Raw genomic sequence first — 16114 nt, forward strand, 5'->3', positions numbered from 1 at the left:
TTTTTCAGTGAAATGCCCCACCCAAGAATGTTCCAGTCAAGCCTTAAAAGGCTTAGTCCCTCCAGAGAGGGTCTGGTTTCCCCGAGTCAGTGATTTGGTCTCCTTCTGTCTAAGAATCCTGCCAAGCTGTCTCCAAAAGAGTGTTTTGCCCTTCAGTGGACAGGGGCTCAACTAGTCTTGGACTGAGACCCAGCTGTGTTGGCCTTTGGCTTAGTAACTTTCCAGGTCCCTCCCAGTACTGGGGCCACAGGTGGGCATTTGGCTTGAGCTTGGCTCTGGCCAGGTCAGCTGCAGTTGCCAGGGCTGTCTGCACCTACTTGGTGACCATGAACATTGTCTGCTGACAGCCTTATCTCAGTCTGGCTTGGCTGCCTACCAGCCCCAGGGAGCCAACTGCTGACAGCCCCATCCCAGAAAAAGAGCATCTTGCTCTTGTTCCAATGATGCCCAAGGACTCTACTAAGTTCTTGTAAAGTGTGTTTGCAAAAATGTGCTGAGTGTGTGCTCACTCCTCTATGTGTCCATGCAGAACATGTAGTGCAAAGCTCAAAAAACGTGTAGATCAATAACAAGTTAGATTTATGTCCCAGTTTCTAGTGCAAATAACCCTATCAGTTCATTTGCTTTTCCCAGAGTTTACCTTGGTTTCACAAAATTCAATATATTTAACTTTATACAATGTCCAAAACAGAGTAATACCTACTAAATATGTTGTTTCCTGAACGAAAAAAAAAATTGGGGGGCTAATTTTCAGAGTCAGTCTGAGGGGGTATAAAGGAGACAGAAATATCAAAGTTTTGACTGGTGTTATGGTTTATGTGTAGATGTTCCCCAAGAGCTTCATATGCTCAAAGGTGAGACCTTTGGAGGTGACTGGACTCTGGGGGACCTTTGGAAATTCACTGGATTATGAGGATGAAATGGCTGACTTGCTCTTCAGAGGTGGGACTGGTTAGAAGAAGTGGATCACTGGAGGCATAACCTAGAAAGGAATGACTCCCTTCTCAGGTCTTCCCTTCTCTCTCTGCCATGAGTTGAGCAGCTATTCCTCTACCATGACCTATGCCATGATGTCTTCCTCTGGAGCTAGCCTACTATGCTGAGACTGAGCCAAAATAACTCTCTCTTCTTATTATCTTATTCTCTCAGGGAGGGGGGTTGAGACAGCCATCCAGGCTCTTGGAGACCTCTGCAGCCATGGTACAACAGGGCCTGGCTACTATTCAAACTGGTGGCGGACCTTGGTGTCATCCACATGGTGCTGGTTTTATAGGCACATAGCATGCAGAATGCAAGAATAGGGTCAGGAAGGCTTCTACCCAGATTTCAGAAGAAGATCTGGGAGGCCAAGCAATGTGTCCCTGAAAGGGCAGTGGATTAAGCTGTGAGAGTGAAGCCAAAAGTGCAGTAGAGACCCTAGAAAGTTAGAGAAACCAGAAACTTGGAATCTATGAGGGATGCTGTAGTCAGTGCTATAGAGGCAAAGGCCCAAGTCCTTTGGATTTAATATCTCTTTGTCATGACTTGCCTGAAGTGCTGCCCATAAACCTAAAGGATTTAATGGTTGCCCTGCTGGATTTCAGTCTTGTTTTGGTCTGATTTCTTTCTAACCACCTGTTTCTCTTTTTTGGAATGAGAATGTTTACCCAGTGCTGTTGTATGTTGGCAGTGTTTAAATTTCTTTTTGATTTTTACAGGGGCTCACAGCTAAGAGTTTGCCTTAAGTCTCTGTAGAGACTTCGGACTTGGACTTTTCAGTAATGCTGGAACTATGAGGTCTTTGCCACCTCTTAGTGATGGACTATATACATTTTGCATAATGAGATGTCCATGAGAATTTTGGGAGTTAGGAGTGGAGTGTTAAAGTTTATATCTGGATGTCCCCCAGAGCCTCATGCAATTAGACATGGGACCTTTGGAAGATAATTGGATTATAGGGGTGGTGTAGCTGTTTGCTGTTAGGACATGGGGCTAGGCCAGAAGAAGTGGTCGCTGAGACATGTCCTGGAAGGTATATCTCCCTCTCCAGTTTCTCCCTTCTCTCTGCTTCTTGGCTGCCATGACATGAGTGGCTGTCATGATGTGAGTAGCTTTTCCTCCACCAGGCCCACTTGCCATGCCATTCTGGCTTGGAGCCAGCTGACTATGGACTGAAACATGAGTGAAAATAAACTTCCCCCTTCCTTTAAGTTTTGGGTGTCAAGTATTATGTCTCAGAGACAAGAAAAATGACTTAAGAGAGTTGGTACATAAAAATCACAGGACAGGTGTGAGAGTACACCTATAATACTGATACTCAGGAGGCTGAGACAGAAGGACAATTTTAGGATACACAGTGAGTCCCAGGCCAGCCTGGACTACAGAACTAGACTGTGTAAAAAAAAAAAATCACAGAACATGTTATTTGTGTTGAGGCTGTCCAAAAAGCCACATCCAGGGCACTTGATGATTCTTGAAGGCCATGTCATTTCATCACCATCATTAGGTGCATATCTGGCAGAAACAAACTTGGTAATAACAGAGGAGAGCTAGCTGCAGACATTCTTCTTGCCATGGTAGTCACTGTTACTTTCTTCTTGCTGTTCTCAGGATCCCAGTGGAGAAGATTGAGCATAACAGTAGGAAGGCTAAAAAAACCTTAAAGGGCCAGGAGAGAAGCAGAGGGCATAAAATTCCTGGACAAATAATAATTCCTAAAAAAAGAACAAGCACATCAGCAGGTATAGTGCCTATTGATGATGTGCTATGTCCTATACTTTCCATGCATTGCCTCATTCATTCATTTGTTCATACATTCATTCATTCAATTGTTTATTAGTTATGAATGTATCAAACAGAATTCCAGACACTAAGGATACAGCAATCAAAGCCTTTGCTTTCATGGAGTTTGCACTTTAGTAGGGAGACAGATAACAAGCAGACACATGTATAAGACCAAGTAGATGAAGAAATGTAATTTTGCATGGGGATGGGGTGACAAGGAGTCCCAGAGAGGCTGCTTTGTGGAGTGGGTATCTGTCTGCTTTGGAAACAGAGGCAACAGCCCAGCCTTGGGGGTGAGAAGGGACTGGCAAGGGAAGAGTGGTAAGGGATCAGGTCCTGGGAGTCTGAGTGAAATGAGGGAGCCACTGTATGTTGACCAGGGGATATTTGGACTTCAGTCTTTAAGGAGTTACTCTGTTGGCTGAGTGGGAAATGGGTGGGGAGGACACAGGGTAGAAGCCAGGGGGACGGAGAGAAGGTACTGCAACAGGCTAGGAGGGGAAGGGTGTGGTTTGAAGTCCCCAGATAAACCCAGAGGAGGGAGAAATGGTGGATTTTGGGTGTTCTCTGAAGTTATAATGGCAATGTTTGCTGATGGATTTGATATGAGGTAAGAACAAGGAAAGAAGCTGAAGCCAAAACCTGAGCCCAAGCTAAGGGAACCATCTTCTGACACAGGCAGTGTGGGAAGAGGAGCCACGCTGGTCTGGAGAAGGGAATCAAGAGTTGGGAGTGGATGGTCCAGTAGATGTGATGTCCAGCAGACAGCAGGTGGGTATGCTGTAGAAAGGGCTGAGCGGACTGTGTAGTCCGCAGCTCAGAGATGAGGCTGGGTTTCGATTCAGGAGTCTTCAGCAGGAAGGTGATGGGGGAGAGGATGGGCTGGGTGAGATCAAGGGGGTGAGAAAATATGAGGTCCAAGGACCAAATCTCAGTGTAGCACCCATACCTAGGAAGAGGGCACATGCTAGGGGAGTTGCAGGAATAGGAGGAGACAGTGGTTACTTTAACGGCAACAGGAGAAAGTGGCCAAGAGTACTAGTAAGCTGAGTAGGATAAGGAGAACTGCCTGCAGGATTTAGCAACGCGGATTTCAAAACTTTGTGCAATGGACACTATTAATCCTCATTTTACAAACGAGGAAGCTAGGACTCAGAGAGGCTCAAGCTGCTTGTCTCCAGGTATGGAAGTTCCTCAAAAACAGAACTACCATACTTCCAATAGTGGGACTGCTGGATTGTAGCAAATCCAAAGGGCATCAAATCAGCATAATGAAGAGACAGCTGGACTCCCATGTCTATTGCAACACTAGTCACGCTGACCAAGAAGAATCAACCTGAGTGTCCACTGACCGTGGTATATATACACACAATGGAATACTATTCAGCCTTTAAAAGGAAGGAAACCCTGTCATTAGCAACAGCATGGATGAGTCCTGAGGGCATTATGTTAAATGAAATGCATTGGGCACAGAAAGATAAATATGGCTGGGCGTGGTGGCGCGCATCTGTAATCTCAGAGTTTGGGAGGCCGAGGGAAGAGGATTGCTGCAAGTTTGAGGGTAGCCTGGGCTACAGTGAGTTCAAGGGCAGTCTGAACTACATAGTGAGACCCTGGCTCAAAACAAGAAACACAGAACAACAAAGACAGTATGACCTCGCCTACGTGTCAGTGTAAAAAGTCAAACTCAGCCAGGCACACACCTGTAATCCCAGCTACTTGAGAGGCTGAGGCAGGAGGATTGTAAGTTCAAAGCCAGCTGAGACTGTGTCTCAAAATAAAAAAGAGGGCTAGATGATGTAGTTCAGTGGTAGAGAGCTCACCTAGCACACATGAGGTACAACAAAACAAAACCTCAGATCCATAGAATGCGAGAACAAAATGGTGGCCCCTAGAGGCTGAAGGTGAGGATGGAGGGGGCATTAGTCAAAGGACATAGAACTTCAGTTAGTCAGGAAGAATAAGTTGAAGAGATCAATCGTACATCATAGTGGAAAGAGTTAATGACAACATACTGTGTATTTGAAAATTGCCAGAAGAGTAGATTTAAAGTTTTCTCACCCCCCAAAAAAGATAAGCATGTGAGATAATGCGTTTGTTAAATAGCTGGATTTGTCATTCCACAGTGCTTGCGTATATCAAAGCATCACATTGTACACGGTAAAAATTCACATTTTTCCCAAGAGATGGAGGGAGGGGGTGGAGGGGAGGGGAAGGGGATGTAGAAATGATTAGGATGTGTCCTGTACATGTGTCAGGTCCCACGATGAATGCAATCAGTATGGACTGCAGTCAGGCCAGTATAAATAACAATTTTTTAAATGCACAATTTTAAGTTGTTGGTTTAATAAAAAGTAACTTGCCTAGGTTCGCGCTGTTCACTGATGAGCTCAGGACTCACACTCAGGCTCCACCATGCCTGGGTCCCCTGCTCTGTGACCAGCACTCCCAGGGCCATGTATCCCCTTCCCACTTCAGTCTGCATCCTGGGCTTTTCCTTCGCTCCCAGGTAAGCTTAGGCGAGCTCTGGAGAGGCCCAGCTCAGCTCCTTCTGGAGGGCGACAGCTTGTTGCAGAGTTTGCTGAGAATGATTCAAAATGAGGCCAGAGCGGGGATCATGTAGAGCATTTAAGAGAAGTCTGCTTTACCGCTTATCTTCTGTTTTAGCTCATGCTTGTTTTAAAGATTTCTTATTAGCATAAGAGAAAGAGAAAGGCTCAAAATAAAAAGTGTTTATACCAAAAAATGCGGCGGGGGCATTTGCAGGCTTTTCTGACAGATTGCAGGCTACGACACAGATTTGTGGGTGAAATCTAAGCTCTTTGTGTAGATTCTTTTTCATTTTCTCTCTTTAATGCTACATGCATAAAGAAAAGGTAATTAGGATACTACAGGAATAGCATACATAATCCTCATCCCTAAATAATTCTATCTATTCACAGCAAAATATTTTGCATGAAATGACATTTTCTTTTTTTTTCTTGAGAACAAAGTGGCTAATGAACTGTCCTACTTTTTGTCTTTTGCAGATTTTTTTTTTTTTGCCTTTTGAAAAATTTTTAAAAAATGTTTTAAGACAGGGTCTTGCTAAATTGTCCACACTAGGCAGAACTTGGGATCCTCCTGCCTCAGCCTCCCTGCCCAAGGAGTGCTGGGATTACAAGTGTGATTCACCAGGCTGAGCCTGTCATTCACATATATATATACATATATATATATATATATATAAAATTTTCTGACTGTATATTCTTAAAATTTCTGAATATTATAAGAATAACATTTCAAACCTTGATTTCCTGATCCAAAGCCAAATGGCTTCACTGTAAGTTTTCTTTACCCTTTACCTTTAGTGTAAGGCTTTATTTAGCCTTTAGTATAAGGCTCTTGGTGTCAGTACAGATTTTTAGATGATAGTTTAAAAAAATGAAAGACTGGTAATTTCAGTATAGATTAGTTTCCTAGGGCTGTCATGATGAGGTACTACAAACTGAGTGGTTAAAAGACTAAGAACAGACAGCAGGAATGTATTCCCTCACAGTTTCAGGGATCTGAGGTCCAAAATCAAGGTGCAAGCAGTGGGACATTCCCACCCAAGGTTCCAGGGCACAGATATTCCCTGCCTCTTCCAGCTCTGGGTGGCTGCAGGCGTTCCCCAGCTTTGGCAGTGGAAATCCAATCTCTGCCTCCATCTTCACCTGATTTCGTCCCTGTATCACTAAATTAAATCTCTTTCTGCCTTCTTCTTATAAGGACACTGTGTTAGGATTTTAAACCTACCCTACACATCCAGGATGATTTCATGTTGAGATTATTAGCTTAATTTTCTGCAAACATCCTTTGTTTAAAAAAGGTCACATTTACAAATCCTGGGGCTTAGGATTCAGACACCTATTTGAGGGATGTAATGGTTTGAATGAAAAAATAGCTCCCAAAAGGCATTGTGTTCAGAAGTGGGGCTACTGAATCATGAGGGCACTAACCTCATAAAAAAAAAGAATGCCCTGATGAGTTCATAGTTGCACGGGTTTTTAAGAGGTGGGTCACTGGGGTTTGATGTGGAATGGGATTGCTTGTCCCTGCTCTGCCTTCTTTGCTTTCTGACTACTGTGAGGTGAGGAGTGTTCCTGCACCATGCCTTTCCACCTTGGTTTCTGCCTTGCTAGGTCGGGAAGCAACAGAACCAAATGACCATGGACTGAAACCTATGCAACTATGAGCCAAAATAAATCTTCCACCTTTAAGTTTATTGTCTTAGGTATTTTGGCCACAGTGACACAAAGGTAACTAACATGAGAGTCTACCATTCAACCCTTTATATAATGTTATACCTGAAAGCAGTGAGAAAGGATTAGAGGTTTGATGTGTACTCTTCCTTAGGTGCCCAGTCTTGCAAGTTCGTGTGCAATACCACATTTAACAGAATGCAGGTTGAGTGCGCTTTATCTGAAATGCTTGGGATGAAAAGGGTTTCAGCTTTGTGAGTTCCTCAGATTTTGGAGTATTTGTATATAAACTTAACTGTTGAGCATTCCTGATCCAAAATCTGAAAGTCTCCAAAATCTGGAATTATTTTGGTGCTGGGTATTGAACCGAGGGCCCTGAGTATGCTAAGCACATTATCTATTGAACTATATTCCCAGTCCTATGACATCTGAAATCTTGACTACCATGTAATTATATAAGCACTTAAAAAGGTTTTGATTTCAAATATTTGCATTATAGGGACTCAAACTGTATAACCAATGTGTGGAGTAGCTTAGAGAATCAGCTGAAGGGCGAGGGGGAGAGGGCTCACTTTGTGGGTCCTCCTTGCTGGTGTCTGGGTGGAAAGACAATGTGCTGTGGGTGGAAACCAATGCTACCAATTACTGGCTGTGTGACTTTGGCAATTTTCCTTAGTCCAACCTCAGTCTTTTCATTTATTGTGACTCGTGAGTTATGATGACCTTGGAGTATCATCAGGAAATCAAAGAGTGTCAAATGTAAAGGCCCCAGATGATGCCTAGATGATATTATAAATGTTAGTGTCCCCTTCTCTCTGTGTGGAGCCAGGATGCCTGTGTCCCCTTTCTGGGGCCATTTAGCAATCAATTTTACCCCCAGGAGCTCCCAATTATGGAGGAACTGGTCTGGCTTCTATGTCCTGCCTTTGCCAGCCAAGGTGCCCAAGCCTCTATTCCCACAGGGCATTTCCACTGCAGTCCTTCAGTCTTTTATCGCTTTTGCCTCTTGCCCAGAGACTGAAGTAGCTTTTCTGGTCTGTTCATCAGGAGTTCCTGGTATTCATCAGTCTTAGCTACTCCATTCAGTGCCCGTGAGGCATGAACTAGACCTGGGCCACGAAGAATCTGACCAGGCAGGACCATCTGCTCCATGGGGGAAAGTGATGGGGTGCTTGGCTGATGAAGGAGCCCTGAACTTGAACCTGAGGACTTGTGTGATCTCAGTATAAATAAAAACAAAACAAAAACAAAAAGCCAGAAATGATAGGTTGTTTGGAATTGTGAATGAGATCATGGGGGAGGGGTTGTTCTTTTGGCAACAAGGAACATAATAGGGCAGTAATAAGTCAAATGTTTCTAGGGCAGAGCCTTTCCTTGTCCAGCAGCCATTGTCCTTTAACATATGCAAATGAGCAATGATTGTGATCCAATCAAAGTAAGATTGATCCAAGCCAGTGTGAAGGCTCATGCGCTTCACTTCCTGTCCACTTGTCTCTTATTCTGCCAGAACTGGGCTTTGTTAGTGCTTCTCAAACCCTAGTGTACTTACTAAAGTCCTGCGGGATCTCGTTAAAATGCAGACTTTCATTCAGCACTGTCCGTGGGGCCCGGATTTGTGGGCGATGCCTCACTTCTCACTGAGCGGCAAGGGCTGAGTGCCCCTTGAGACTCTGCCAGCCACCCAGACGTCGGTTTCCCCAACAGCCCTACGTTTGAGATTTCCTGAACACTACCCAGTGCAACTTCCTCTTCTTTTTTGCTAGAGTTTGTCTTTTTTAGTCAGAATTGGCAGGAAAGGATTTCCTGAGAGTGGAGGCTGGAAGGCAAAGGGAAATTACTGCCTTGAGGCAGCCATTTCTTCAATCAGTACGCAGCCTAAGCCAGGATAGCAGAGGGAGTTTGGTCTGCCGGACTTTAATCTGCACATTGGAGGCATGGCACTATAACTCGGTCTGATTCTCATCTAAAAGCCCAGTTGGTTGTTATTGTTTGGTTTTAGACTTATGTCCCGTAAGAGTTTGCGTAGGCCTCACCCCCGAGAGGCCTCTCCATCTTGTCTTGTGCCGACTCTCCATCTTCTACGACTCGCCTTGGCCTCCCGTTCACTGCTTGTCTCCACTCTCACACTGCTCTTGTTGGCTCTGGCCAACTGCTGGTGAGTGTTCCGGAGATTGGGAAGCATTTGGGGAAAAAAATGGTGGAAACTTTGATTCTGTGTCTTCGTAGTTTCAGGCACTATCTGGCCTATAGTTATAGGTACAAATTATAGTTTTAGTAGCCATTCTATAAGCAGTCCTAGTTATAAATTATTGCTTTGTTGAAACAAAGACTCTCTGCTAATCCTCATTCAATCCTCAGAACAATGCTGTCAAGTTTTGGTGTCTTTTCATTCTGTAGAAACAGCAGTGATAGCATAGAGCAGCTAAGTGACTCTCCTAAGGTCATCCAGTTGTCAGGTGGGGGAGCTGGACCTCAGATACAAGTGTCTTTGTGTTTGGAGGTCTTCCTAATAACTTTGGAATGAATGAATGAATGGATGAAGGCATGAATACAAGCACTCACAGTTTTTATGTGTATCATAAAATGTAGGTGGCTAGTCATAGCTTTGGGAGAATGTGCTAATGTCCAGAATAATGATTCTGAGCTACAGGTCCACAGCCAGGGCCTGCTCATGACCAAGGATTTACTAGTCTTGAATATGAGGGAAGTAGTAACACAACAATTAAATTTCTTCAATGAGAGAACTACTTCAAGATCATTTCCATTCTCTTTGGACACTCAAGTGACCTTCCTTTCATGAAATAATGGTGAGAGTAATTAATGGTGGTTGTGGTTGTTTTACACATTCTTTCTTGGAAAAATAAACTGACTAAACTGATTTGGAATCCCATGTTAAAAAAAAAAAGTTGTTGAGACATTCTAGTGCCTGGGAATGACTGCTCCCGGGGAAGCAGAACACAATGAACTAGAACTAGGGAGCTAGGACTTCTGGATGGGGGATGGAGAAGAGGTGAGCAGGGTAAGAGGGACACGCCTAGGAACACCAGGGTTTGTAACCAAGGGAACAGGGCAAGGGAGAACAAGTCCTAAATAATGGGGGTCCCTGGGGTGTTGCTAGGTGAAATACAAGGGCAGAGAAGGCCTATTTTACCTGTTGATTGAGCTTGCAGCAAAAACCCAAGCCAAAATAAACACAAAAACCCCAAACTCCCACAATGTCATCAGAAATGTGCCACTGTCTACCCAGAAGTGGCAGGCAAACCAATGAAATTCTCACAGTTTTCTAATTCCAGAAGAGTCACAAGGGATGCCTTTCTTACTGTGGTCACATCATTATCTGGTGATTAGCATGACTAACATGATAAATACAGGTATGCTTAATCTTTTCCTTACCCACATTTCACAACACTCTACCCTACACAGCAGAATTAATCTGGTACTCACGACTACACAAAGAGTATGATTTTATGCAGTGGTAGATTGTGAAATCTAATGCACAGTGAAGCAAGAACTGTGACCAGAGGGAGGCTTTGGTGTATGACTGACCTCATTTTTATTGTCCCCAGGTGAGTCATGAATCATTGCACTCAATAAACTCTTGACATGTTTTATAGCCAAGAGTTTCCACCATTGTGACAGTAAAATTACCCCCATTGCTAAGTAGCTCAAAAGTTTAAAAGCCACCTTTATGAAGTAACAATCTTCAGAGGAATATCAGAAAGATTCCACGTGATGAAAGCCACTGCAACTGTCTTGCTAAGTGTTAAATTTATGGTGTCTGTTACATAATGGCTTGTTTTCCACCTGAACTAGATAATGTTGAAATTAGCAATGGTCAAGAATCCCATCTGGTAGCATTCCACATCTGTACATTTTTCAATAATGACAAGGAGACAAGGATTTCTGGCTGCAGAGGAGATAATGAAACAGGAGTATTTCTTTACTAAGGATTGAGCCTAAATTTATATTAACGTATTCATTAATTTTTAGAGGAAGACAGGATCGGAGCATTCACAGACTTTGAATATGGGCAGACAGTTCAAACACCAAGCCAATACCCTCAGCATCTGTCTCCTTGGAAAGCACTTGAGATTTTACAACACAGAGAGAAGAGGGACAGAAACTGTTCTTAGAAGGCTTGCCATCAAGAAGGGTAGCAGACTTGTATGTGCATAACTCCAGAAACAAGAGGGCAGCAATGAAGGCATATAGAGGAAGAGAGAAGGCAAAGGGGGCATCAGCCGGGCCAGGCAGGACTGCCTGCTGGAACACAGGGTTTGCCCTGAACTTGCAGGGGGCCCAGGGAGACAACCGAAAAGCAATTAAGTTTAGGACAGAGTGAGATGCAGGGGAGTGCATCTCTTCAAGGCAGAATGATGTGCAGAGAAGAGCACGGCTTTTCTGCGAGGGACTCCAGGGCAGATGGAACAGAGGGTTTCCTGCGATGTGCAATGGGTCATTCGATTGGAAGACAGGATGGACTTAGACGGTGAACTGCTCAGACCCAAGAGTTCAGTATTCAGTCCCTGTGTTACTACTGCAGACAGACACTTTTGTTTATCTCCCCGGCTGGTATTACATCCTCTTTTTTTCTTTGCTAAAAAGCCATAATGATCAGAACTTTGCATTTTACGTACTATTGGGCCATATAAAAATGGTTTTGTAGTTGTTTGGCTAGAGGAATGGGGTAAGAGCTGATTCATTCTTTATGTAGAAAACCCTGTGGATAGTGGAAGGGCTGGGTAGGAGGGGAAGAGATCTGAGACAGCCAACATCAAAGTAAAGGCTCTGAGTAGCAATAGGATACACCTGAACAGCTTCCAGACTAAAATAGAGCAAAACAAACAAACAAACAAACAAAACCCAGGCACAATAACCTAGAAAGATCATAACACCCTGGCCACACTGGAATGAAAACAACTCATTTATTTTGATTTGCTTCATTCTAATGGACAACTGAGGTCAACTGCAGAACTGAAAGGGTCTGACATATGGCTTCTATTTCCGTAATTGTAATCTGTACTAATTAGGGTAAAAAAATGCTCACCAGGTGCTTTGACCTGTATCACTTGGAAAATTTCCCCATCTCCAACAGTATCGGTAATTATGTTAAATGTAAATGGATGGTAATGAGTTGAATTTTGCCCCCATAAAAGATATAGTCACGTCCTAATCTCCAGCACCTGCAAATAGGACCTTACATGGAAATAGTCTTTGTAGAAGCACTCAAATTAAGACAAATAGGTAGGACCCTGAATCAGATGCCTGATATCCTTAGAAGAAGGGAGAATTTAGATACAGATCCACACAGAAGGAAAACAACCATGTGATGACAGAGGCAGGGATATAGGCACTGTTCTGCCACAGCCACCTGAATCTAGGAAGAGGCAGTGAATTCTCCCCGAGAGCCTCCCAAGGCCATGTGGCCCTAGTGACACCTTTATTTTTTCTCTGTAAAAATAGTATGTTTATTGGTTTAAAAACTGCATTTGGAAAGAACACTTCATTTTATTCGGCCACACATAGAAACAGCGGGAATGAGAAAGTGAAGAACATGCAGCTTTATACGGTGAGCCCCGTAACAGCCAGGGTAGCCAGTCCCCCGTCGGCTCTAAGGAGGCAGCGGGGCCATTTACTTGGCAGATTTTTACTTCTAGTAACGCTCCTCCTCCTGGGGCAATCTGGAGTGCGTTCTGGCTCTTCTTGGCCATCTGATTCCTCAGGGACAGGACTTCAACAAGAGAGCATGAAAGATTTCAAATTATCGTCAATATTCCATGGCCATTCTCCGAGAAGAAGGCTCTAATTTGGGAAGTTACCTCTTCTTGTTCCCCTTTCTGCACCCAAAGCCCCATGTAAATCTGGGAGCCAGCTGAGGTCCACTCTCCTGCCAGGTGTGGGTCCTGGCAGGCGCCCTCACCACCCCAAGGGCTTCCTCCTCTCCAGTCAGCAGGGCCCCAGAGTAGACAGTGAGAGCGGATGTCATTGCCCAAGTTGAGCCCACATCGGCTGGCCAGGCTCCAGGGATGCTGGCCTTTGCTTGGTACTAACAGCTCCATATTCTTCTTTGCCTTTCTGTGTTTTGTTCTTCAAAGACTGCCATGCTGCCATGGGCTCCAACGCAAGCTTGGGTGTTTCCTCTTGCACCAGCCATGGGGCCTGCACAGCAGGTTCCTTCTCTCAGTCACACCACTCATTGCAGCCAGGAAACACCAAGCCTGAAATTCCAGGATCCACCTCAGTGAAGAACCAGGGTTGATCACTCCACATTGGACGGGCATGAGATATGCCTCCCTGGCTAGCAAAGCTTTCATTTTTAATTCTTTTTCTGATGCTGGGGTTTGAACCCAGGGCTTTCACACCGAGCTACATTCTCAGGCCTTTTTTATTTTTATTTTGAGACAGAGTTTCAGTGAGTTACTGAGTTGCTCAGGCTGGGCTTAACCTTACAGATTCTTCTGCCTCAGCCTCCCAGAGTGCTGGGACTCTGCTGTCACTCCCGGAGTAGAGCGAGTCAAATGAGCACTGGTTCTGTAGCAGCTGCTGGAAAATTCCACTTAGTCTTGTTCTGGTATCACCAGGTTGCACAAGACACCATGCTCATTGGGACACCTCCAGAGCCTGTGGGAAATGCTCTGGAACACACTCCAGGATGGAAAAGCGGTGATTTTTCAAGCAGGTAAAAGGTGTCTGGATAATAAACCGGACAGTGTCCTCTTGGACCCCAGATGAGCGGTGTTATCGAGCAAGGAGACAGAGATCCACCCAAGAGACAGCACACACACACATACATAAACACACACACACACACCCACACACCCAGCAGTCCGGCATTGACGGACAGGACAAGAACTCGTCTGAGCTCAAGGCTCTGAGCTTTATATAGTCGCGTTGCATAAGCGGGGTGAGAAGCAGAAGGCTTCCTTGGGTGGAAAATATTTCACATGGACTTGCTAAGTTGAGTGGCTCAAGAAAAAAGTTTTTTTTCCAGTATTGGGGATTCAACCTAGCACCTTCACACTGAGCCGCATCCCTAGTCCTTTCTATTTTTTTATTTTGAGACAGAATTCTCTAAATCACTAAGTTGCCCGGGCTGGGCTCAAACTTGTGATTCTCTTGCTTTAGCCTCCCAAAGTGCTGGAATTACAGATTTGTACCACTATGCCTGGCTTATGAAAAAAAAGTTTAAAAGCAAAGGGTTTCCATCAGTTTCCTTCCTGAGAGGATGTTTATGAGGGTCTTGTACACACATAAAATACACGATAGGTACAGATTAAATGCTGCCTTTGTTTATCTTGCCCCTTCTTATGAAATAGGAACAGAGGCTAATAGTTCAGGTGCTGTGCCTCCAAACTCCACTTCTGGTCTTCTTCCTAATTCTATGACGGAATTAGGAAACAGGTGATCCAGCTGTGAAACGAAAGACCCAAAAAGTGTTTCCAGAATAAGAATCCAGAGCTTGGATGAGATCCCTCGGTCCAAGTCATAAGATCCCAACACCATGATTTTGGACTCTAGCATCCAGAGTTCTAGGAGTACATTTCTGTTGTTTTAGGTCCAGTTGTGGTAGTTTGTTATGGTAACCTTGGGTAACTAAGACATGGATCAAACACTGCAAATAAAAGACAAAAGCCAGGCATGGTGGTGCACATCTGCAATCCCTGCACTCTAGGAGCCACTGGCAGGAGAATCAAATTCAAATTCAATTTGATAAACTGAATTTGTTGTTATGAGACCTGGCTTCAAAGTAAAAATTAAAAAGGCTGGGAATGTAGTTCAATCCTGAGTGAAACACACATACACCACTGCCACCACCACCAAGAACAACAACAGCAATAACAATAACAAAAGACAGAAACTGTCATATCATGCTGGTGGACAAGCAATTTAAATGACGCTTATAACAGACATACTTTAAGTAGAATCTCACAGATAGGTTGACTATAAGAAAAAAGAGTAATACGCTGAGGAAACACTTCCAGTAAAAGACTTTTGTGGCTACATTAGTATCAGACCAAGGTTTATCAGGAAAGAGGACACTTCTTACTGATAAAATGAGCTATTTCACAGGAGCACAGAACAATCCTAAGGTGCATGCAACTAACAACATGGCTTTAAACTACAGGAGGCAAAAATCAGCATAACTGAAAAGAGAACTATTCAAATCACATCATAGCTAAAGAAGTTCACAGCGCACTTCTCTTGGTAACTGAGAGAATAAGCAGGAAACAAATAAATAGTACACATAAACTCTTTTTGAAAAAAATAAGCAATAGGATTTACCAGATTGATCCTTTTTGATTTTTAAATTTTATTTTATTAGTGCACGTTTGCAGTACGTAATGATTTCATTCCTTGTGTGGAGTCAGTCCATGTGCACAACACATCCTCATTGCTTTTTTCATGCCCGTTCCTTCTCTCCCTCTGTGTCTTGATCCCCTTACCCTCTGAGAGAGATCCATCTCCCTACTTCCTCCTAAGTATTTTTTTAAGCAATGAGCTAAACAGATGCAGAAAAATCACTCAATCCCACTAATAAGTAGCTGTTTGTGTTACCCCACGTCTTCCCGAAAGCCGGCAGGTTTTTGATTGCTTTTATTGTCAGGGAGATTCCTCCTCCTCACACTAGTTACACAGACGTCCTCTAAGGACAGAACAGGCACGGCCTGCAGATTTCCCACTTCATTTCCTGTCCCCACTCCTTTGGTGGCACTTTTGTGACACAGGAGGGAGAAAGAGACTAGGATGCTTAGGACATAAACAACTCGAGATGGGAATTACAAGTCAGACATGGACTTGCAGGAGAGGTGGCGGTGGAGATGAAGGGGCCAAGGCAGCCTGCACACAGGAGCTGGAGGCTTGATAGCTAGGAAGAGAGGAGTCAGAGTCCAGGCCCAGACCCTTGCTTCTCTCCCTTGAAGTAAGGGAGAGGCAAGGCTGTAAAGAGGGCGGTGAGATAAGGACAGGGCCAGTGGAAAATGATGGGAGGCAACATGGGGGTTAAGAATGCAGACTTTGGAGTCACTTTGCCCGGGTTTCAGGCCAGCTCCACTTCTTTTGAGCTGTGCGACCTCGAGCAAGTTATTTTACTTCTCTGTGCCTCATCTCCCAGCTGAAAAGCGGGGATC

The 16114-nt window shown here is 44.2% G+C and overlaps 2 long non-coding RNA genes across 2 annotated transcripts in view; both read left to right on the forward strand.

Moving 5' to 3' along the window:
• The window catches only part of LOC147824468 (uncharacterized), a 54718-nt gene that overhangs the window by 11719 nt on the left and 26885 nt on the right, over positions 1-16114 (forward strand). The gene's annotated exons all lie outside the window — the stretch shown is intronic.
• Positions 8373-11663, forward strand: LOC110349253 (uncharacterized). Its single transcript, XR_002395080.2, has 2 exons — positions 8373-9141; positions 10977-11663. It is a non-coding gene; the product is annotated as an uncharacterized LOC110349253 (long non-coding RNA).

This window comes from Heterocephalus glaber, unplaced genomic scaffold (genome assembly GCF_053883595.1).
Source record: "Heterocephalus glaber isolate CG9 unplaced genomic scaffold, H.glaber_assembly_v1.0 deba00001538, whole genome shotgun sequence".
In the NCBI taxonomy this organism is placed as follows: domain Eukaryota; kingdom Metazoa; phylum Chordata; class Mammalia; order Rodentia; family Bathyergidae; genus Heterocephalus; species Heterocephalus glaber.